This window comes from Taeniopygia guttata, chromosome 2, assembly GCF_048771995.1.
Source record: "Taeniopygia guttata chromosome 2, bTaeGut7.mat, whole genome shotgun sequence".
NCBI lineage: Eukaryota > Metazoa > Chordata > Aves > Passeriformes > Estrildidae > Taeniopygia > Taeniopygia guttata.
In genome coordinates, this window is record NC_133026.1 from 5,476,711 (window position 1) to 5,499,594 (window position 22,884).

The 22,884-nt window shown below is 45.3% G+C and overlaps 1 protein-coding gene across 5 annotated transcripts in view; it reads left to right on the forward strand.

The window, feature by feature from the left end:
- Window positions 1-456: 456 nt before the first annotated feature.
- LOC100221337 (sodium channel protein type 5 subunit alpha) overlaps window positions 457-22,884 on the forward strand; it is a 217,043-nt gene continuing 194,615 nt past the window's right edge. For 4 of the 5 annotated variants that reach the window (XM_072925296.1, XM_072925295.1, XM_072925297.1 and 1 more), the window contains exon 1: window positions 457-724. The gene's annotated coding sequence lies outside the window, so the exon portion shown is untranslated. The remainder of the gene's footprint in view (window positions 725-22,884) is intronic. The other variant, XM_072925300.1, reaches the window with a different exon arrangement.

Here is a 22,884-nt window from a genome sequence, read left to right on the forward strand (position 1 = left end):
TGGGAAGACAGTTCCAGTACTTTATTATTCTTTAGGTGAATTTTTTTTTCCTAATGTCCAACCTATTTCTTCCCTGATGTAGCTTGAGACTGTCCTCCTGTTGTCAGTACTGCCCGATGGAAGAGACCGACCCCACCTGTCCACAACCTCCCTTCGGGTCACCCTTAAGGCTCCTCTTCTCCAGGTTGAACACGCCCAGCTTCTTCAAACATTCCTCACGGGGAGGAATGTTCCTCACATCGCCTTTTTCCCCCCTCCCCACCACCTCTCTGCCACCATTTCTGCTCACCCCTCACAGCCTTCCCGCCGCCGCTCCCCGCCCGCCATTTCCCCTCACGGCCGCCCCCACCGGCGGCAGGGGGCGCTGCGGGGCCGCCCCGGCCGCGCTCGGCGGGGCGGGCGGGCGGCGCCTCCCTCCTTCCTTCCGTCCTTCCCTCCCTCCTTCCATGCCTCCATCCCTCCCTCCATCCCTCCCCGCTCCCCCCCGCCGCCCGCCCGCCCGGCCGGGGCTGCGCTGGCTCCGCTCCGCTCCCGCGGCAGCCGCACAGACGGCGCGGCGGCTCCGAGCCATGCGCGCTCGGCGGCGGGCGGGCAGCGCGCTCCGCGCACGGCAGCCGGGCCCTTCCTCCCCGCGGGACGGGACCGCTCGCGGACTAAAACTCTGTGGATACAATGAAGTGGCTCTGGGACTCTTGGTTTAGCAGGAAAAATTAAATAAACCGATGTAAGTTTTCTTCTCTTTTTTTTTATTTTGTTCGCTTGGTTGTTTGCTTGGTAATAAAACCATAATAAAAAGACACGGAAAGGATGCCCGGCTGGGAGCGCGTCGCGGAGGACGAATGAGTAGCGCCGGGATTTTCCCTTCCCAAAGTTTCCCTGGAGGCGGAAACGCGACGGTCCCGTCCGAGCAGGGCGGCAGAGAGGGACCGTGGGCTGGGGCAGAGGGAAGTTGATGAACCAAAGCTTATTCTGGGCTGTGGAAGCAGAGGATATAGGATCATAAAGGTAATTCTGTTTAAAGGTAATTCTGGCAGACGTTCAGTTTAGTTTCCATCTTGCTTCCGCACCCAGAAGTGCCGGGAAGAGCGAACAGCGCAGAAAATACTCTGCAATTGTTCAGTTGATGTTGTCTGGTGTCAGATGTGTTGGTGTGGAAAGCTAGTGGCAGGTGTTGAAGGGAAGAAATGAGCTGGACTGGTTATTTCTGTAGTGGCGGAGAAAATGTATTATTCTTCTGTATGGCAAGGGTGTTACTGGTATTACTTGTTGTAAGAGCTGACGTATTTTAAGTGTGTTTTTTAATGGCACCAAGCACCCCAAAGCTGTTTGTAGAACAGCTTTGCTTAACAAATCTGGAGTTTTTACCGGCAGAAATTAAAAACTTGACTTGGCTCATATGAATAAAAGCAAATCGGGGAGAGCTCTGCTGCACTCCTGCAAGATGATCATGATTTTATCAAGGCAGCCCTGAGGGGAGCAGTGACATACTGGGAACACCGTAAGAGAGAACAAAAGCTAAATTAAAGCAAAACTTATGCAACCGAAGTGTGGCTGCAATGGGAATAAATCAGACCTTTCGATTTTATTTTTCTTGGAGATTTTTGGGTGAGGAGGTGGAGATGAGCTTCTAAAAAGTGAATAAGCACACGAGCCAGGCACATCTACGGCAACAGGTCTCGTTTTGCCATGCAAAGGGTGAGCTGAGCCTTGTGAGTGCTTGAGCCAAGCTTTTCCAGGCACAGCCGGGGCAGCGGCTGCTCCTGTTGGATCCGGAGTTGGTGGCCCCGATCTCTCCCACTGCCGGGCTGGCGAGCAGCTCTTCCCAAAAAAACACAGGGTGCATGGTGGAATAAACACGGTGATTCAAAGAGGATTTGTCAATACTAAAAATAAACAGGCCCGCAGATGTGTCCTAGAGGGTCATGTCCAGACACAGCATTTTCGGGGCTAATGAGCCGATTTCGGCGATTTTCCGGCTGTGTGTCCTGTCCAAGGTGCTGAAGTTCATTTTGCTGCAATTTCCCAGGATTTCGGGGTTTGGCAGAAGGGGTCTTGGAGGCTTCCTGTTGTCTTAAACCGGCGAGGGGGTTCCCCCCCGTTCGGTATGAAGAAAAAGCAGGGATGTGTTTTCAGACACGTATATTTGATCCCTGCTTTTGGCGTGGGGAAGCAGACCAGGTGGAGACGCAGATGGATCCGGCAGATCCCATAAGCTTGTGGTGGCAGAGAATTGGAAAGGTCAGAGCTGTGAGGCAGTGAGGAGTGAAACCCTCTTATTCGAATGGACCAAGGAAGTGATGTTTTTGGAAGTGTTGCTTTTGCTGGTTTGGGTACACTGCCTTGATGAGACTTGGTTCCAAAAAAGTTGAGGGGAGCTCAGCATCAGGATGGGATGGGAATGATACAGCTGGATTTGGAGTGATTTCCACTGGTTTTATTAATCATTTTTTAATCTGGTGTAGCCTTTTCAAGTGGGAAATGTGGTTGACAGAGAGCTTCAGAAACAGAGGGTCCTTAATAAAAAAATATCGTATCTTTTTGGAGCAAATGTCTCAACGTGTAAGCAATGGAAGTTGTGGTATTTTTAGATTAATGTGCCAAAAGCTCTCAGCCTTGAGTAGTGGAGTTTATGTAACTTTGGTAGGGGGCAGATCGCAGTATTGCCAGAAATAATCACAGATTAATATTTTACTGAACTTGCTCGTGATTGGAGTTGGATGTTGTAACGTGGTTTTTCTCAGCTCTTGCCGCTCACTCTGAATCACCCACAGTGCAGCTTTGCTCTTCTGTCTGAGGCTCTGAGGGTTTTAGAAGCATGAAGGGTCAGCTTCTAAAGCCAGAGTTCTCACACAGAAGTGGTTTGTGCTGCAAGGAGCCCTGCGGATTTAAAGCATGCCAGGGCTCTGTACAGTGTGGCAGGGAACGGATCCTGTTTCATGCCCTCAATCTTTCGTCAGAGGTCACAAAGGTATTCAGTTGCATCATTGGGTATGTAGCCTAAATACCTTGACCATGAAGGGGGTATGTAGACCACGAGACTTTGTGACTCTGAATGACAGCTCATGGGTACAGACTTTAAAACTGCATCAGAGTTGAGAGCATTTCATTCCTGGCTTGAACCAGAAAGTGGCCTCGGTTCTCACTGTGATGGACTAACACCTGTGGCACCAGCTACTGCCTCCCAGGACCTTTACATGTGACAGGAAAAGGTTGAGTAGTTGCTGTGTTCTTGATTTAAGCACATTGTCAAAATTATGTTTAAAGATTTACTGATAGGAAATGTCATCCTGACTGGGAGATTAAGGAAATATAGCTACTTTTAATTTCTTTAAATATTCTGTTTATGATGTTAGAGAGGGATTGTTTTAACTTCTCATTACCCTTTTCTGTTTAGTGTCTTGAAGGAATCCTTTGTGCATGTATGAGAGTAAAGAACATTTTGATTTTCATATTAAACCATGTTGGTGGTCATTTGGAAATCCTATTCCTACTTTTCAGAAGGAACTTGTTGTCATCTGTTATCATCTTTAGTACCTTAGGTTTTGAAAGCTCAACTTGAAAAGTCATAAAAGGTACCTTGTTGTTTTCAGAGATCGGGTGCTCAGTTCTTCCTGAAAATTGCTACCTCGTAAGTTGTCTCTGATGATTTGCTCTGGAAAATTATAGTCCTGATTGTTAAAAGGTGACATCAACTAATTTCTCAGTTCTCTTAAATAGAACTTTGGTAACTTAGAAGCAGTATCACTCTTAAATATCCACTTGAATTTCTGCTTTGGGTTTACACATTGTCTTGAGGTAGGGCCTTAGTCATGGTATAAAACAATTTATAACTGGAGTTCTGTCATCACTTTTCCCTCCTTTCACCATCTAACTAGGAGCAAAATACATGAAGTCTGTGGGGTATATTTCTGTTTGCTTGTAGTGAATATCTCTTCCATGGTGTCATGGATAATTGCAATCAGTTCAGATAAACATGTGTTTATTTATCCTTTAAATAGGATTGTCCTTAAGAACACCTACCAAAAGGAAACCCTGGTTATATTTGTATTGATCTTGGTTTATTATTTACTCTGCAGACCAAACTGAGGAGCCCACTTTGACCTGGCTCTGTCTCTTTGGGTTTCTCTTGCAAAGTGACAGTTTCTAAATCAGGAAGGAAATCAGGTCACATTTCTGGTTCTACAGGATTTATCTCATTGCTCTTCTTTCAAAGTAATTAGAGTTACTAATAATGAGGAAAAGAAAACTTTTCCAGAACTGGAATGTCCCTAACTCCTCTCTCCTTCTGGCAGTTTTTGTGTCACTGAAGAGACCCAGGTAGTTCAGAAACTTTGGTGTGTAGGATCCTTTTGCTCTGTTACATACACGGTGTCTTCTTTTCAATGCAGCTGCAGGTGATCTTTTCACCTTTATAAATGTATCTTCTTTCCCTTAGAATTGTGTTTCCTTATTTATTCCCCAATAATTCTGGAGCTGGTGTTACTAGCTCCGGGGTGTCCATTGTAGTGAGTGAGATCCCAGATTTCAGCTTGGGAGATGAATAAGAACAAATTTATTACAGTTATCCCCCGTCCCAGTCCCTCAGCTGGCTCAGGACAGTGATTTTGTTAAATTCATGCAGCACCAGCTGTCACAACCACTGTTTGTACCCCTCCTTCTCTGGTTTCTAATCAGTCTGAGTTCACAGAGGCAACTTCCCATGAAAGATGGCAAAACAACCACAAAAAATTCCCTCTCTTGTCACACTCCCACATTTGAGGAGGTGTAGCTTGGCCTCCCACCAGGAGGTCACCTTGTGAATCATTACAGTGCAAAATTTTGTCAAAAGATCCCTTATCTTTCATGGCAAAAACATGCCTCACTGCTCTTTGTATTGAACAAAGCCTTTGTTAATCACTGTTCTGCATAACAAGAATGGTCTGAGTTTTATTTTTATCATCATATTGCAAGAGCTTTTTGAATGTAGAGATTTGACACATCAAATAATACTGTTGTACCAAAACATGCAGAAAGAATTAACAATTCTGCTAAGCTCCAAGTTTTCTCTTTACCCTTTTTTATTTAATTATAAAATTAGAAGTTTGCTTTTATGTCATGGAAAAAAATAAGTCTATACTTCACTGGACTATTTATTTCATCTCTCATTTTGAATTGAGTTTTCCTAGTTTGCTGAACTTTTGCTCTTTCTGCAATGCTGAGAGCCCTGCCAACAGGTTGTAGATTCTTTTTAAAGCTTTCTGGATTCCTAAGGCACTAAAATTGCTCTGCACTCCAGTTATTGTTTGAAAAATATCTGCAACTTGTACTTTGTTAGTTTTTAATCCAACTCTAGCATTGAATATCTAAAGAAGTTTTACTGGTTTTATTTGCAAGTGTGTAAAAGTTAGATGACAATGCAGACCACGGGCACAATTAAGGTGTGTTGGAAGAAATTAGTCTTTTTTCAATATTTGTGGCACTTGAAGGCTGATTGTGAACACTAAGCCTGGTTTTTAGGGTTTTCAAGGGGTCTTGGGAAGTGGGAGTTGTGCTTGAGTTTTTTTTCTCTGCTGTTTTTAAGTCTTTAGTGAAAACAAAAAAAAAAAATATCTGTGTCATACAAAGTAATAGAAAAACTTGTTCATGAGCAATTTTTTTGTTTTAGGACCCAATAGCTGAAGATAGATTAGAGACTAACTTTTAAAGCCAAAATCCCTTCTTAAAGACTGTATTAGGTCTAAAGTGATTTTTCTATGTTTCTTTTATTGAAATGGACAGTTTTGTTAGAGGCTGAATACGCCACAGGTGCTCCTGACAGCCTTGCAGCACACTGGGTCTAGGAAGTTTTGCTTCAGATTTAACAGAACCTTGGTCTTGAGAAACCAAAACAGGACAGCACCGAAGGATCACCTCTGGTTATTTCCAGTGAGAAAAAATCCCCCCCTGTAGGAGCCAGCTCAGATTTTGTGCCCCACTGCCAGCCCATTCCATCCCTCCCAGGGGTGTCCTGCTGCAGGGTCAGACACTGCCTTGGGAAACAATCTTTAAAGAAAGTGATGATGAGGAAAAAAAAGCCCCCTTCTCATGGTGTGAAGCTCGTAAAGAGGAGAAACTCTGTCATGAAGCCACCAGAAGTAGGCAGAGGTTTAAGGAGAGCAATGTTAGCGGGAGGCTTTTGGGGAGAGGAGAAAGGAGCATCATTAAAGTGTTACAGCCTGACCTGTAGACAGGCACTTAGTGTTGTCTGAGGCCTGACACGCTGCTAGCACGTTACATAATGCACAATTATAAAATCACACTAAAGCCTCTTTCAAATTATAACAGGGTAATTATGCCTATGCGTTTAATAGGGCTGAGTGCTGCGGGGAAGGGACCCTCCTGCGCCAAACTTGTTCCTGTGGCTGCCACCCCGCATGCAGCCAGCCGTGCCATCCCCTGGGCTGCCTTAGACCCTCCAAAAGCCCCTCGGGTGTGTGTCCGTGCCCTGTGTCGCTCTCGTGTTACGGGGGTTGTCCTTTCCTTCCGGACGCATTGCTGCTCCCCATATTAGTCCAGCCAGCGCGGCGTGACGCGGCCGCCCTCTCTCCCTCTCTGCCTCTCCGGGGCCGAGCACATCGCCTCCGGTGCATTCCCCAGCCCTGTCCCCAGCCTCGGACACGGCACATCGCCTCCGGTGCATTCCCCAGCCCTGTCCCCAGCCTCGGACACGGCACATCGCCACCGGTGTGTCCCCAGCCCGGTCCCCAGCGCAGCCTCCGCCACCGCGCATCCCCAGCCGGTCCCCGCTCCGCGCTGTGCCCGTGGCTCCCGCCTGCCGGAGGGGCAAAGGAGAGCCGTGGCTGCAGCGAGAGGCTCTGCGAAGCACTGCAAGTATCTCAACAACTTTTTACATTTATTTTTTTTTTTCCCCTCTTCTTTATCTCTTTTCAACAGCGTCTCACGTCGGGAGGTCTGGTGAGGCTCGATGCGCGCGTGTAGTTCCCATTCAGCCGCTCCGTGGTGAGCTGCGGGTCCCTCGGGAAATCTTCCCTCCGGCAAAGCTCCCCGGCTTTGCCGAGGTTCTTCCCCACGTCCATCAAACGGAGGGATGAGTCCTCTCCTCGGCTCTGCCGCCGTAAATCCAGATCGATTTGTTCGACTTCAGCAGAGCTAATCCAGATTTACACAGCCCTTTCCCCGAGGACTTCCCCCGTTTTTCGCTCTGGGTGACCGTCAGTGGGCCAATGTCAAAATACATCTGATCTAAGCATATTCCCTGTCTGCAGATATTAATTATTCCCTGGCAAAAGTTTCTGAGGAAGGAGCAGTTGGATTTGAAAACAATATACAAATTCTGTTGCTAATTTTAGAAAGTAAGGGGGATTTTTCCCCCTCCTGTTGAAACTAAATATAATTTGAAAGATAATGTACAAAGACTTAAATATAGCCTGCAATTATACATGGCATATGAATAGTTTCTCTTGGTTTTAACATGTTTGGTTTATTTTTCCATCTTTCTCAGCAGACAGCTGCTAGATAAAGGGAGAAAAGTAAATAGTTGTTATGAAACCATACGTCATAGCTACAAGGAATAATTTAAAAAAAGGAATTATCTTAATTATAAAGACTAAACAAATCCTTTCTGTGCTTCATCCCCTTGCCCCATCATTTTATGACACCTCTGTAGTAGTACTTTAGCTAAAGAAATACCTGAGTGCTTCTAGAACAAATTTCTTGTGGCTCCATCCTGTTCCTGTTCCTGCTGCATTCAGGCAGTTTTGAACTGAGGCTCTGGATCCTCTTTCACGGGAGAATGAAATTAGGGTAGAAACTTTTCTAGGAAAATTCCTGGGTTCTTGAGTTCCCTTGCCCTCGGTGGAAATTTCGCTTGAATTATACTGAGTTTGCTTTCCTATGAATTTGCTGAACTTGACAACCCCCAAAAGTTTTGTTGCGTCCGCACGGTGTTTGAGCAAGCACCTGCAAGGTGTACAGATGTCCTGGCATGAACCACTTGCTTTTTCTGGCAGTTGTGAAACACAATTTTGCTCCTCAAGTGCTGTTACATCTGGAAAAATTTGTTCTTTTGATTAAAAGTTTTTTGGGGTTTTCCCTGTCTTGTGAAACCTGAGCAGTGCTGGTCTGGCAGGTCTTGCTCGGAGTGTTGTGTGCTCAATAGTCAGGACCCAGTAAAGCTTTTTAGCTGCTTCTAAGGACAGACCAGAAAGAACCTGGGAACACTGCACTGGGTCACACATCACCTTTTTTACACAGGTATGGAGAATGGAATAAAAAACCCTCAAAATAATAACAACAATACTAAAAAGACACCCCAAAATGATGGTTGTAGACTCCTGGGAACAAGGCAAGTGGCTGCGTCTGAGGCTGTGATCCAAAAACATTGAAATATTCTGGGCTGTGGTTTTCTTTTATTAATTAGTCTAAGTGATGTTCAGAACCTGAAACCAAGGCTTTTAGACACATCTCTGGTGCCTAATTCTGCTCAGTGTCTCATAACAGGGTGAATCAGGAGACTGTTTATTGAAGTCAGTGATGCAGTGTCGATGTAAAAGCGACAGAAGGGAGATGGAGGATTTGTTTACGAGCAGAGAAGTCCCCTGGACAGTTTAACACTAACAGAGAAAATTACTGAATAGTTGCAAAGCGCAGAGCTTAAATGTAGCTGAAATAAGTCTTCTGGAGCATTTCCAGAACTATTTTAAGGGCCTGATCCAGAGCCTGATGAAGCCAAAGGCAAAACTCTTTTTGACTTCTTCAGATCCAACATTACATTTCAAAACATCATTCCCTCTCTGGAATTCTCTAAAGCTGTCTCCTAGATGGTTTTTAATTAACTTTTATGCCAGATATAATGTCTTTCACATCCCTTTAGTACTTGGATTTGTTAACTATAAGAAATAATAGCATAATGCCTTTGTTGCACAGGAAATTCTGATTTTCTATGTAGTCATTAGTTGTGCAAGCCATTGAAACGTGTCTTTTGTTGCTTGGCCTGTGCATTGGTTTACCAGTGTGCATCTGTCTTATTTTGTAGCTTTTGAACCCACTGGACAACTTGGTTCAGAGGTTCAGGACCAAGGGATGTTTGGCTTTTGCAGGTGCTGTTTAAGAATGTTGTTGGGTTGAGAGTAGAGAGGCTCAAAGGAGCATCATATGTAAGAAAGTGACTGTGTGGTGACCCAGCCACATACATTACAGAATTTGTATTGTGTTACTCCATATTATATTCTATTTCATGTTTAGTGTCCCATTGTTGGGCCAGTAACTGCTTCACCTCCACCACCCAGGTCTGTGAGATCAGGTAATCCCGGGTGTAGGTTGTAATTGAATCATTTTAAAGGGAGCTTGCAAAAAAGCCCTGGGGTCTCAGTGCATTTTGACATAATCTGGAAAGGCTCCATCATGTGTATTCAGCACTGGATCCAAACCTGCTGAAGACCCTCTTTGGCTTCGGGAGCTTGTGGATAGGTCTTTGTGTCTGAGGAGGAGTGGGCATCAGAGGTCAAGTACCAAGGGTGCTTCGAGCTGTGAGAGAGCCTACTCCTCTTAAAAGACTGGAGGAGGTGACAGAGGGACAAAGATGATGTCCCCTCCTTCTTTATCCCTGCCCCATGACTTTGCACATGAGTCTCCCTCTGTATAGGGGGGATGCTGTCTGTATTGGCACTGCTGCTCACTTGTGTGCATCAGATAGGGATTAATAATTAATAAGAGACAACTTTTATTTATATTTTAAAAAACCAGGAACAAAGCAAGGATATTGAAAATGCAATTTCCAGCTCCACCAGTCGAGTACTGCCCATTTTGCTGGGGACTGGCCTGTCATGATGTCAGATGGGACATGTGTGCCCAGCTATTGCAAGAAGCAGTGCAAACCCGGCTGAGAGGCAGCAGGGATCACGCTGAGGATCCCCTGCCTTGTGTGCACCCACGAGGCTGTGGCTGTTTCTCCCTCAGCCCTTGCCCTGCCCATCGCTGCGAGGAAGGGAAAATGGAGGGTGTCCCTGACCCCGGTAATCTCCAGCTGCCACCGAGCCTCCGGGGAGGCACCCGTGGCCAGCACAGATTAACACAGCCCACAGCAGGGACTGGCCTGCAGCCAGCATGGCCCTGGGATCAAAGGAGCACGGAGGTGGCTGAGAGCCACCTTCGGGCCCCTCCTCCTCGCCTCGCTCTGCAGCAGCTTTTACCTTCCCTGGTAAATCAAAGCCACCCTCTGCAGATCAAAATGCTTCTTTCTCTGTGTCTTGCGTAGGGTGTTGGTGTCCAAGGTGTGGTTTCAGAGCTGACAATTGGATAAAGTCCTCAAGATCTTGCCTGGGGAGTGACATGGATGTGTGCTGGCTGCCTTTTTGCTTGATGGGCAGAAACAGGGTGTTCTGACCCCAAAGGATAAAGGATGGTGGTGCAAAGCAGGGAACCATCATGAGGATGTCATGGGCAGGCCCAGTGCAGAGGCTTGGAACCATCATGAGGATGTCACAGGCACACCCAGTGCAGAGGCTTGGAACCATCATGAGGATGTCACAGGCAGACCCAGTGCAGAGGTTTGGAACCATCATGAGGATGTCATGGGCACACCCAGTGCAGAGGCTTGGCACCATCATGAGGATGTCATGGGCAGACCCAGTGCAGAGGTTTGGAACCATCATGAGGATGTCATGGGCAGACCCAGTGCAGAGGCTTGGAACCATCATGAGGATGTCATGGGCACACCCAGTGCAGAAGCACATTATGAGCTGTGCCCAGTTCCCTACATTGCCCTTTCTGGCCCAGTGGCCTCTAGGAGGAAAGGATCAGGAGGGAACTTTGTGCAGCATTATTTTAGAGTTTCAAAGGTCACAAAGAGCGAGGGAAAGCACAGAAATTGGCATCACAGCACTGAAAATGGTATATTTGAGTGGCAAGCTGGTGCCTTGATTTGGTTTGCAGTGGGTGGTCTAATAAGAAGCTTTATTTCTGTTAGAGAGGTTATTTTTGAGGGCTGTTTTTTTTGCCAGGATTAAGAGGAAAGTGGTTTAAAACATATTTTGGAGGGATTATCAATGTTGTCCCCATCAGTTCCAGCAGCCCTCATGCCCCATAACACAGAGGCTATTTCATGGCTGAGCCCTTTCAGGGAGATCCCTCATCCCATGCACTCCCTTTGGACACCTTCATTTTCAGGTTCTCCTCCCTGGGCCAATAGCTGTTTTGTGCTGACCAGCACACAGCTGCCAACAACCAGCCCTGGGCTTGAGAGGTTTGTTTTCCAAGGTGGGGCTGGTGCCAGCTGCACTGCTTTTATGGTGTGAGGGTCCCTGGGATGAACCCTGCCTTAACTTCTGTGAGCCTGTTGTGTTATCCCTTCCCAACACTAACCCAAAGTCCTGCTCAGGCAGCAAACAACCTGAGCAGCAACCTGGAGGAATGGCCTTGCAGGGGAATTTTCTCCTCTCACTTCAGTGGTCCAGAGTCCCACCCTGAATGCAGAGCACAATCGCTTCATGCTCATTTTAAATTGTGCCAGCTGAACATGCATACTGGTCTGCAGGACCATGTGGCCCAGGGCAGGACTCAAAAAACAGCATCCTGCATATTTGGGTCTGTGGGATGTCAAATACATTGAATATTTTCTTCCCAATGCCAGTTTGAAAGCTCGTTTTATAGTCACAGCTAACATTGCAAATGTTTGAGTCGTTCCCTAGTGCATGATTTCTTCCAGGAGGCTCCTACAACTTTAATGAATGTGAAAGTTGTGATTAGCATGGGAAATCATAGCTTATAGCAACTACACAATCTATTAGGCTACCCATCAGTCTTGCTGTTAGAGCACTTTGCAGAATTCAATAAACAATATTATTTACTCTGTTGTCTTTAGGAGCTTGAGAAACTTCCCAAAATGTCAAATAATCCAGAAAAAAAGCTTTGTTGAAGAGCAAGTTCACTTCATTGATTGCATTTCTTCACTTTGGTTACTGAATGGCAGGCTAAAAATAAATTAAAAAAAAAAAAACAAACCCGTATTGAGATCAATCGCTAATTGATTTTGACTTGTCATATCCAGTTAAAAGCAGAACCAATGCTTTCTGAAATGCTACTGATGTTCTGGAGCTTTGTAAAGCTGCATATGAGAGCATGCATCAATAGCAGAGTGTAAGATCTCTTAATTCAGGCTTCATACAGAGTTTTAGGCACGTAAATGTCAGACTAAAGTTCAAGGGTTCATCAAAGTCCTGTGAGGATCTCCAATGCCAATGAAATTCCTATAAAAAACTGTCCTTTGAGGCTTTGCTGCCTGCAAATGCTGGTTTCTTGAAACAAAAGTTGCATGGATTGTTGAAGAAAAGGCCTTCACAGGGTAAAGTTGTGGCTGAAGAGAATTTCTGAGTGAGGAACAATGAAGGAGCTGCTGTGGGATCTGCCACAAGAGCCAAGCTCAGCTGCTTTGCTGCAGCAGTGGGTCAGCTGGGGACACCATCCTGGAGGGCAGGGACAGCGTGTGACTGTCCCCACACCTCCAGTGGGAGGTTGGGGAACACCAGAGGGCTTGGGTTGCATCCCTAGTGCTAGAAGTGATGGGAATCACTCTTTCCCAGAAGCAGGAGGGCAGGCAGGGACCAACCCCCCTTTGGTGAGCTTGGATCGCCCTGACAGCTCCCCATCCTCACCCTCCTTCTCCAGAAGCACCTCCTGGCTCACTCTGCTGAGGCTGAGGCTTTTCTGGATGGTTTTTCCTGGACTGCCAGCCTTGTGCCTTTGAGGGGGGATGGAGGGAGGGGAGAGCCCAAACAGAGGACAGCCTATTTTTAGGCTGACTATCTCCCACTCCCTGGAAGGCCGGGTGCCAATTCGGTGGTGTGGCAGGGTGATGCTTGCCTGTCTGTAATGTATGAAGGGACCCTGAGCCTGTCTAGATTTTTGCAGTAATGTTTATTTTGTGCTGTTTCATCTGCTCATTTTTATCTGGATAGCTTCCTCCTCCCTCCCATCACATTTTATAACAGAGCTCCGTGCACACCGTGTTGTGCGATGTTTTGAAGCCCAAGTACGTGATTTTGGCTTGTGCCTTTCTGTTCCTTTTGTAGTGGGATAAGAAAGAAACCACTGGAAAATTTAGGCTCAACTCCATAATTTAGAGATTATAAAACAATCAAATAAAACTGTGATCATCTACTCTGTCTCCAGAATAGCAGAGGGCTCCTCATAATTAGTATTTTTTCAGCTACAGCATGTACTGTCACGAAGAAGGAATTGAGCAGGATGTATTTTTCATCCTTCAGTCTTTGGTAGGTTATTAGTCTTTGGTAAAGCATGGTTAAATGATTTTCTTCAAAGTGAGCACATTATGCCTAATTAATATTTCTTTTGTTCCAGTTCTTGACCACTGGATTTCTCCTATATTATTCTGACAGAGTGCGAAGTACTCTGTAATAAGGAGAGAAGTAGTAATGTTTTAGCTGTGTTTGTCCAAGGGTGCTGCTACTGTGATTAATTAATCTCTTTCCATTTACTTTGGTGTTATCGAGCTCTTTGCAGCGTTTACTATGAGCCTGATTTCCAGCCCATAATTGTCTTTAATGATACTTCCCTAAACCTTTCTAATTTATCAGCAAAACCCTTGTGCTTTGGACATCAGAACCAAAATGGGGTAGTGTTCCCATCAGTTTCTATCACTGTCCCCTGAGCCCTGATTAACCAAACCCTGCATCAGCTCTTTTGCTCTTTCCCCCAGAAAGCAGAAATGTTTTCAGTCCTTCACATCTTCCTGTGATAAAACACTGCCACAATTGTGGTTTTCTTCTGGTGCCTCACCACAGTGTCCCAGTACTTTGGAAAGCAGCACTGACATTCAAAGTACATGTTGGCCAAATCTGTAGGAACTCATGGGTTCAATTATCTTAACTTGTTGATATAGAGAGTCTAGTTAAAGAAACTGGGGTATTTTAGACTTCTTTTGTAGATCTTTATTGCTCTTAAATGTGAAATGACCTTCTCAGTATATTATTGCTCCATTGCATGGATTTTCCCCCAGTACAGAACAGAAATAGGTATCGAACATTTCTGCCCTTTCTGTGCTGTTGTGTCTGATGTTACTTAAAGGATAGGTTTTGTTCCTTATGTGTTTGAAAAGTTCCCTCTTGCCCTTAAAAAGGCCAGCAATTTCTCTAGCTGCAGTTCTGTCACTGATTCTTTCTATTCTAACACAAGCACCTGTGTTATGTGTCATCATGTTATTCTTGACTTTCTTTCTTTTTTCTTTTTTTTAAGAAAGCATTTTGCACTCTGGAGTGTGTGCAGCATTTTGATTGTCATAGGATAAGAGGTAAAAACTTTTTTGAGCTCTTTCAGTGTCCAGGAAGAGAGAGTGCCCAGGCTCTGCACAACATGGCCAACACAGGATTGGAAAGATGAAGCTGATATTTGGAGAGAACTGGGGAAATAGGAAAGGGAAAATTCCCCTACATCTCATTAAAGGTGAAATTCTTTCTCTGCAGAAACCCTCAGCAAAATAGATCTGCTTCACATCACCAAAGCTCAAAGCATCCCTTTTATTAAGGGACAGACTTAAGGGGGTTTTAAGCCTCCAGATATTGATATGTGACAGTCTGGTACATGTTCCCACATTGTGTCATATGATGGCTACTACAAATACCCTATTTTCCCCCCACAAAATATGGTTGTGATACCATGCCACCTTTTGTATTTCTGCTGGCAGCCCACACATAACTGGGGCTTAGAAGAGTGATACCAGGGTCAAAACCTGAATCATCATCCTACAGCCACTGTCCTTCTGCAGCTGAGCAGTGAAGTGCTCCTCTTTGACTTCATCCTTAGCTGGAGACTGCAACAAAACAGCACCATTGGGACACTGTCCTCAGCACACTCTTGCTGGGCTGAAGCACTCAGGACTTTGGGAGAAGTTCTGTGCTTTGGGGGAAAACCCAGGCTGGGAGGTGAGCTACAGCCCTGGGTCACTGAGCTGAACACCAAGGTCTGTGAGGAGGAAAGATAACTTCCAAAATCACAGCTGAAGCCCTGCAGAGCAGTGAGGTTTTCTTTCATTTGCTGGAAGTATCAGAATTCAGTCTTTCAGACCTCCTGATGCTGGGATCCATTAACAAGACATACAAATCTTGGCTGTGACTGAACATGAACTCTGGGCTGATGCATATTTATTTATTAATATTTTCTATTCCGTGCTGCTGATTGTCCCAGATGCAGGGGAGGGAAATGACTTTCAAATGAGAAGATTTTTCTTAAGCCTAGAGCATGGCTGTACTTGGAATGCAAACTTTAATCAGTTGCTCGATGGAGAAATATGTAATAAAAGTGCAATGTCTGCTGGGTTTCCTTTCATCCCAGTATCAGCTGTAGGGTTGTGTCCCTTGGAAGAAATATGGATTGTGTGCAAAATAATTTAGGCTCTTTGGAATAGTCTTGTTACAGAGCCCAGCTACCTTTTTTTGTGTGCTTATTTATCTTATTTTCACAGCAGTGGTAAATTTTAATAATAGTGGTAAACGTGGCTTGGTGGGGAAGCTGTGCTTCACTGACTTTTTTGGGGGAAGTTGAGTATTTATAGTTTGGAGATTTTCTAAGTCTTACTCTTGCATTCCAGCATCTGTTTCTTCAGTTCAGCAGCAGTTGGGTTCCTGGGCTCTCAGACACAGGAGTGTCCTTAACCCCAAGGAGGCATCACGTCTTCCAACAGCCCAAATCCTCTTGCCCCATGCACCTTGCAGGCAGTCACAACCAGGGCATGAGGAAACTCCACTCCAGAGCAGGAATGTCTCTCTGTGGCTGATTTCATGAGCTGTTTAGGGTTCATATCATCCTTCCCAAGGAGGATGTGCCCAAGGGGAAGCCCAAACCCTGAGAGTTTTTGCTGTGCACCTAAAAAAGAATCCTGGGTGCTCCTGTAAATGGTTGCAGTAAAGAGCTACTGGAGGAGGCTATTTTTTTTTTCAGGGCAAAACCAGAGAGGCTACTTAGCATACTTTTACATGCTGCTAATGTGGTTTTATTGCTTCTAGGACCTGACCTACTATTGTTATGTGCTGCTGTGGATGCTTTTACTCATTTGGAGCTGGTCCAGGGATCTCTAATGGGGCTCTGCACTGCATGACCTAGGTGTGCTCAGCATGACACCATCCCGTGCACTGGGAGAGCTGGTTTATCACACTGCTGAGGACTGGGAAGATTGGGAATTTGGGCCAGCAGCACGGTCTACCTTGTGCTGGAGTTTGGATCCTGTGGAGTACTGGGTGTTGGATGCAGGGACACCCCTGCTGTCCCCATCACCACACAGGCCATGTGTTTCTTAATGCTCTGTTGTGGACTTGCTTTGTGCACACAGAGCACTTCAGTCCAAGCACTGGGACACGGGGATGTGGTGAGCTGTGAGTCCTTCCCCACTGCTCCTAATGAGAAACCCAACAGATTCCAAGTTAGAAATGGACAAAGAATGGCTTTTGGGATTCACAGTTCCCTGCACAGCTGAGCCCGGGAGTCTTGCAGACAAAATAATGAGTCTTAACATTATCCCTGTATCTCTATAAGCATTTCCCTCAGTGGTATATTTAGCAACATAAATTAGGTTTTGTGTGTATTTGGTGCTCCTAGTTTTGGCCTCCCTTCCCACTCTACAGCCTCAAATTGCTGAAGTGATTGTGTGCTGTCTGTTGTGCTTTACAAGGTTTCTTGACAGCTATCAGCATTTTACATTTTGTGCAGCTTTCTACTTTTTTTTCCTCTCCATGTATATCATGCTGATCCAGGCAATAACATCTTGGCTGCAAGGGCAGTTTCTTTCTGAAATGCTTAAATACAGACTGAGAAAACCTTATTTTCATGAGCAGTGACTTCTATGACTGAATATCTCATAGAGACCTAATCTGTATTCAGAAAATCTGAATGCCTCTCCTTTGTCACCAAAGTAGTAATTTTATACAGGCATGGGCAAAAAAAAATTGTATCACAGAGGTGAAATCTTTGGATGACAATGTGATTTTACTGTTGAGTGCTCTGACCAACAGCACATGTCTTTAGAGTTAGGCTAAAGGAGAGGTTCACACCTTGTGTTACTTGCCATGATTTTTAAGTGTTATTTTTTAGGGGCAGGGCATTGATTGTCCAGACACTGTTGCTAGGTTTTATTGTCTGTGAGACTTCACTTGTTTCTCCAGGAGAAAGGAATGGGTGAAGTCACAACAGAGTGATCACAGAGCTGGAGTGAGGGTCAGACTGTCCTTGGAGACTGATCCACTTGGGCTGGGAAGCTCTGCAGTTGCTCCCAGTTCAGCCAGCCTTGAGGAAGCTTGGGGTGGACTGAGATAACCTCCAAAGGAAGGGCTCCAGTGGCTGAGGCAAAGGGAATAATAATTTTGGAGGAGAGAATAGCAATCCATGCCCAGGAGTAGCAACCCAGACACAGGAGAGCCTGTGTCTTCCTGAGAATGGGAGATCACCCTGAGAGTTGTGTTTGCCTTGGGTACTCTTGAGTTGTCTGAGTGATGTGCCTGAGCTTTCGATGACACTGCCAAACTGGGCTGGAAAAACGAGGTACTGCATTTCAAAGAAGAGAAAATTAGATAGTTGGAAAGAGAAAACCCAAACCAACCAGGTAACAACAACAACAACAACAACAACAACAACACCCAAAAAACCCCAAACCAAAACAAAAACAAAACTAAAAAAACAAAACAAAACAAAAAACCCAAAAACCATCACCAAAAGGTATTAATTGGACAGAAATCATTTAAGCATCCTTTCACCACACGGATCACAGTATTTTCTTACTTTACAGAGGTAAAACTGAGGACAAATTGCATGCCCAAAGTGTTGTAGGAATGACACAGCCAGAGGGTTTCCCCTACACCATACACTAGCAAACAAATTTTTTGTCCATTTCTTCAAACCTCCACAGAGAGCTCCAGAAAGCTCCTTCTAGACCCAGGGGCCCAAGGAAGGATGTTTCTACCCATGTCTTTCCAGAACGTCTCTCTTCACCACCATTCAATTATTTTTCCCAAATCCTTCCCACTCTGTCACTATAGGACACAAGAAAGCACAACATGTACTGCTGCTATTGTAAAGGTAAAAAAAGGAAGTTTATTTTCTTACTCCAGCACTTATAGTTTTCCAAAGGTGACAGTGGATTGGAGGGTGAAAGTGCCACCTCTCCAACACCGCTGGACAAACTACCAGTCCATCACATTTCTCCTCCTCTGTGAAGGAAGGCAAAAACAATAAATTATTTACAGAAAGTGTGTGAGAAAGTTTGCTACAAGAATGTAAACTCAGAAGGCTTTAGAAAAATCTTAAAAAATCAGGGTGACACCACTCCTCCCTTGAATTCTGCTTGGGTGAACATGCCCCATTGCCTTGCTTTTGCTTCCTTCCAAGCAGAAGCACCTCCCACCCCAAGGGACAGCGCTGGATTCCGTGTTTTCACGGACAGGAGCAGTGTGAGCATTCCTTACGTGGTTAATCAGGTGTAGAGAAAGAGCACAACGTGTGTGGCCTTGTGTGACCCCAGACACTGCCGGGAGGTGCCTCTGCTTTGGTGCTGGGTGAACTTGGAGCATCTGTGCTCTCATCATGTGCTTTGCTGATGCAGGATGGCTAAAGTGTGCTGCTTAGGTGATGAAACACAGAAGAGCTTTTGTCTTCCAAGGTCTGTGCTGCTCTCCAGCCCTCAGAACATACCTCTCCTGGGGTCTGCCCAGCGTTTTGTCTGCATGGAGTTTGCTGTGCATGTCAAGACTGTGCTGCAGGAGCATGAGAGTGTTCAAAGCATGTTGGCATGAGTGGGTCTAACCGAGATTCTACCCCCATATAGGCTCTGAAAATTGCACGCTCAGCAAAACTGCTGAAAGTGTGCTGGAGAGCTTAGCCACAAGAGTACATCTGTGAAATATTTAAAAAGTAGTCAAAGAGGGGAAAAAAAGTGAACAGCAAATTGAGAAGAAAGTGTGCTGCTAGTTCAGCAGAAAAGACAATTGTACCTGCCGGTAGCAAGAACAACTTCATCATCTGATGCATGGAGCTCTTCCAGCTTGTCACAACCCATTCTGCACACCCAAGGCTATTTGTTTCATTAGTGAGTGCAGGGAGCTGCAGCTCCTCTTGGCACATAGGCTGGGCACCAGATCCTGCCTGTGGAGGTGCTGCTGCTGCTTGCACAGGAGAGGAAAAGGTGAGGATGTGAAATGCCATTGGGGTCACGCTGTGTTTCCAGCCTCCTCTGAACTGGGTGTTAAGTATTATCTGTTATTTTGTGAGGAGGACTTAAAAGACACCTATCACCCTACAGCTGAGTTTTGTTTTGCTGTGGCTAAGAGATGATCAATTTTTATTCTTTGGCAGGGGAGGAGATGGGAGCAGCTGTCTCCAGATGCCAAATGGCAGCTCAAAAGTTGAGTTAAGGAGAAATCTGCATTCAGCTGTAAATGAATAGGAAGACATTAATTATCCTACTCAGCCAAGATTGAGGGAAGATACTTTTCACAGTATGTGTGAATTCCAGAGGTAGGGTAGGTCTTATGGATACAGTCAGCTCCATCACAAAGAGCTGCATCCATACTGGAATAAATGAGGCTAAAATCTTTCTTGGAGTTTGTTGCTAAGGACTTTCCTGCTGAATGATGCACGGGAGTGAATCAGCAGTGAGATGTGTATTTCATGTGTAATGTGCTCAAGAGGTGTGATTTGCTCAGAAGGCAGATTGCCTCACTATATTCTCAACAAAAGAGTCCTGAACGTTGGACTCAGTTGAATGTGTTGCAATAATGCAGCCTTGCAGTCCCAGATACCTGAATGAACTTGGTGTGATCCCCAGTTCTTATCTTCTGTACGCCTGAAAGAAACTCCTCTACAGGCAGAAATAATCCTCCAGGTCACAACTGACCCACAGGACACATGCCAGATAAGATGACAAAGAAAAAAGCCCACAAAACTTTTGTTTAAATCATGTGGAGGTAGCTCTGTGCTGGACTTCAGTCTGTTTTATCTTACTGGAGGTAAAATCTTCTGACTTTTGTCAATGTTCCTGTCAGTTCCAGGAGAGACAAGCAAGCTGCACCTTCTGGAAAAGGATTGCAAAGTAGAGTCATTGGCTTTCATGGTGGAACTATATAACCAACCATACTGGATTTTGCAATCCAGATTTTTCTCAGCATTTTGAACAGATCTGTTCACAGGATGAAGAAATACAGAAGTGACAGTAATGAGGAAAGAGCAAATACATGAGCTCTCCTGTGGGGAAAAAGTTTGTACTAACTTCCCTCCTGACAGCAGCCCTGGGGCTGCCTTCAAGACGAGACTTGCAGGAAACACAGACAAAAAATCCTGAATCCTAGAGATGGGTGAGCATATGTAGCCTTGAAAATCACAAGCTGGTTAATAATGATGGAGTTTGTTGTTGTTTGTTGTGTAGACAGGCTGCATGGGAAGTGCTCATGAAGGCAGGGAAGAGAAATAGAGCACAAGGTTCCTAGAGATCATGGAGACTGACCTTTCACATCTGCACTCACCAACCCAGAAAAAGCAATTCCAAGAGTGATTTGGCCTTCCTGACACCTGAAGACTTGTCCTTCCAATTTTCAAAGCCAGCAGCTTGAGTTTGCCTGTCAGGTGCTGATTTTGAGGTGAGAGCTGTCTCCAGGATCAGAGCTGACTGATGGGAATGCAGCTTGGCTGTTGAGCAGGGAGATGATCTCCCATTGTGGGCATCATTCCTGCATTCCTTAACTGGGAGAGGAACTGCAGCGAGCCTGCCTCGGTAGGACTTACATGGAAATGGCATTTTTAGGGGAATGTTTGAAATGCATCTAACAGGCACCCAGTTAAACACTCCTCTCAGTCGGGCCACAGGCCAGTTTAGAGTCTTTTGAACTTCTTGCCCTCCAGGCAGAACCCAGGGTTGAGTTTTCCTAGGGACTTCCAGGATGCCAGGTCATTGCTCTCCACAGTGAAGAGAGCCCAGCTGCCTAAATCCTCACCCCAGCTCTATTTGTCTCCTTGGCCCTGATCGTGGTTTCTCAGGCTCATCCAAAGGCAGGCATTGTTTTCTGCAGCTTCTGTGGCACTGTGTCCACTGGCAGACCTCTGTTTTTAGCAGGGTTAGGAGTCAGACCACAGCTGGTAGCCAGGCAGTCTGCCAGTGTGCTGGGCACATCAGCCATTTCTCATGATATAGAGCAGCTGAGCTAGATTTTTTAATTTATTTTTTTTTATTTTTTTTGTGTGTGTGTGTAAGCTTTGAAACACGTTGAGCTTGCCATGTGGGAAAAAGTTCTGTTAGTCTTGTGCTTGCCTGCATCCAATTGTGGCAAGGACTCAAGAGTTTGGGAGCATATTTCTGCTCCTGGCTTAAAACTTGCTCTCATCATAGTGTGCCTGGTGAGACACCAAGGTCCTGTTTCTAGCTGCAGATCCTCAGTGTGGTGCATGTAGGCAGGGAAATAAAACTAAAATTCTGTGTAAATTCTGAGGCTGCTTCTGCAGCTCTCGTGCACCATATGCTGCTCTCAGGAGAGTAGGATTTCAGCCCAAACATCAGGCTCCTGAGGGAGTGTTTCACTGCTGCTTTGCTGCCCTGGACAGAAGCTTTGCATGAAGTTATTGCCCCTGAACCAAAAGCAGAGCTGAGTGTCTTTCATAGTCTCATTTTTCTGCATGTCCTGCTTTAAGGGATTGATCCATGTAATCAATGTTTTCCTCCTCTTTCTTCAGGAGTTAAATTTTAGACTTTACTCTTTCAAGGCACAAAAGGATGAGAGAGGAAGCCACTATATTAATCCCTGCACAGAAACACTGATTCTGCTTTTCTGAGGTATTATCCTAAGACAGGAAAAATAAAGCTGCCATTGCTCTGAGAGTGGCAAAATTAATTCAACATGATTTCCTATGGGTTTAGTTTGTCTACCTTTAACTCACCCTTCTAAGCCCATGGTTTCCTCCTGACCATGGAGGGGCTAAATGGCAATGTGGGCAATTGCTTTTGAAGATTCCTTTGCATCTCTAAATTGATGGACATGCTGACTTTCAGCTCTCAGAATGAATAAGGGGTTGGAGCTACAGCACAGAGGATGCACAAACTCCCACTGATTTATAATACTTAGCTCTCCATTTCTATACCATGAGTTTAGTATGTCTGTCTCAAGTGTGTTTGAAATTGGCCAATGGATTCAAAAGTTATTAGAAGGGATTAAAAGACAGACAGCATGACCAGATAAGCCTTTTTTCCTCAGGAAACTAGGCTAAAAAGGAAAAAAAAAAAAAAAAAGCAAACTAGTGCAAGGACTCCTGTGATGTCCTCTCTTCATCCTGCTTTTTTTCACTGTCTGGAGTAGTTAATACTAAAAGCTCTGAGTCTTTACAAAGGATTGATGCAGCATAAAAAGAAAGGGTGCTCTCCTTTCCTCTGACTTTTTATTTATATTACACCTGCAATATTGAATGTCATCAGTCCACTGATGTGAACCCTCCCACTAAACCCCCTGTCTCAGCAGCTGAAATCTGATGGGTGTGAGAAGTGGCTTGGAGTTACCCACATCTGAACCCCCCCTGCCTAAAACAGGATTGAGCCTCCAGGAGACAAGCCCCATGGATTTTTCCCTGTTTGTTGAGGGGTTGTGAGAGAAGCCAAGTCATTTTTTATCCTTGAGCAGCTCATGAAGACTCTGCTGCTTCGTCTCAGTCAAGGTGTGAAGGTGGAAATATTTCAGTTGAGTAGGTAAAATAGGCTGTGCCTATCTCAGCCTCAAATACACCCTTGACTGGTACCTTTCACAATGGACAGTGCTTTGCAGCCTAGAATCTGCCAGTGGTTGCAGACTTTGGGAGGTGGGGAAGCCCACGAGGTGCTGTGTATGGGCTCTGGGGAAGAGGATGGCACTTTGCATGCACAGCAAAGCTGGT